The sequence below is a fragment of the Ipomoea triloba genome, chromosome 10 (assembly GCF_003576645.1).
Source record: "Ipomoea triloba cultivar NCNSP0323 chromosome 10, ASM357664v1".
NCBI classification, from domain to species: Eukaryota; Viridiplantae; Streptophyta; class Magnoliopsida; order Solanales; family Convolvulaceae; genus Ipomoea; species Ipomoea triloba.
In genome coordinates, this window is record NC_044925.1 from 18,017,592 (window position 1) to 18,019,126 (window position 1,535).

At 23.3% G+C, this 1,535-nt stretch overlaps 1 non-coding gene across 1 annotated transcript; it reads right to left on the reverse strand.

Moving 5' to 3' along the window:
- On the reverse strand, positions 1 to 84 carry TRNAL-CAA. Its single transcript has one exon. It is a non-coding gene; the product is annotated as a tRNA-Leu (tRNA).
- Positions 85 to 1,535: the final 1,451 nt, after the last annotated feature.

The following is a 1,535-nucleotide window of genomic DNA, read 5'->3' on the forward strand; positions in this document are numbered from 1 at the left end:
TGTCAGAAGTGGGATTTGAACCCACGCCTTCTCACGAAGACCAGAACTTGAGTCTGGCGCCTTAGACCACTCGGCCATCCTGACTTGATGTTTCATTTTGATCAAACATTTATTTATACACAGCAATAACAAAGGCATTTCTAATAATGATGAACAAGTAGCCAGACTTTTTAAATCAAATTTCAGGACCTTATAACTCAATATCCAATCATATTTATTTAATTGTTTAGTTTTTGGTGTAAGATTGCGAAATCATTACTAGTCTAATATCCTGAATTTTATTCATATTAGTGACATTTAATGCATATTTTATGTTGAAATAATGAATAATGTGGTTCATCAAATTATGTAGCTATGTCATCTAACTATATAAGCATATTTAATGACATCAATAATTTTACTTAATGTTCTATTTTTAATAATACAGAAATTAAATTGACTATTTTTTATAATTTAGAGAATAAAGTAAACATTTTCACAAGTTTAATCTTTGACTATAATAGCATAACAACATTTGATCTTACATCATTATTATCCTTTTTAATTTGATTTCATTGTGTTGTTGACTTCATTTTTGTTTTTGTTTTTTTCTATTTAATTTTTTCTACAATCATAACATGTTTTCAATTTTGCCCTTATTCTTTTTTGTTTTTTTCCCAATTTCTCCTTAAGCTTGTTAATATTATAACGAATGGAGAAACATGAAATCACTATATCATCTATCACAAAATTTCCTTTACTAGCATAAGGGCAAACTTGGGGTTGAAGACAATTAATTCTTAACTTATTGTTTGTCTTTCAAGCCTCTATCTAGATGCATGTACATTATCTTTTTTTATTTAAAGAACATTGAAATTATTACTCATATTATCTAAATATTTGGTAATTTTATAGGTTTATATTAAAGTAAACATTGAGTTTGATAGACACATTTTTTTTTTTTTGCCATTGGAATGCAGTTAAAAATTCAAAATTGTTTTGGTTTAATTTCTAAGTTTACTAAATATTACTAGTTGAAATAAATATTAAAAAACTTTTCTACGTTGTTGTTTTCATGTCAATAAGTTGGAGTGAGATTTCAATCTATAAGCACTTTCAATTCATATGTCATTTCTATTTTCTTTTAAAAATAATAATAATAATAATAATAATAATAATAATAATAATAATAATAATAATAATAATAAAAGAGAGTAGTGGTTCTACCACAATTGCATTTTTTATATATTTTCCATTTGCAATAAGACATCACAAAAAACAAGCATATTAGATCATTTACAAATATAAAAAAAATGTTATGAAATAGTTTGCTCACATAAAGAAATGTTAATATGAAAAATTGATGTGAATATACATATTATAATTCACAAATCAATGTATCTTATTTGAGCATCCATTTTGCTTAAATGCTCTTCAAGAATATATGTTGAAAACAAAAAACATTACAAATAATACATATTGACTAATCTATATATATATATATATATATATATATATATATATATATATATATATATATATATATATATATATAT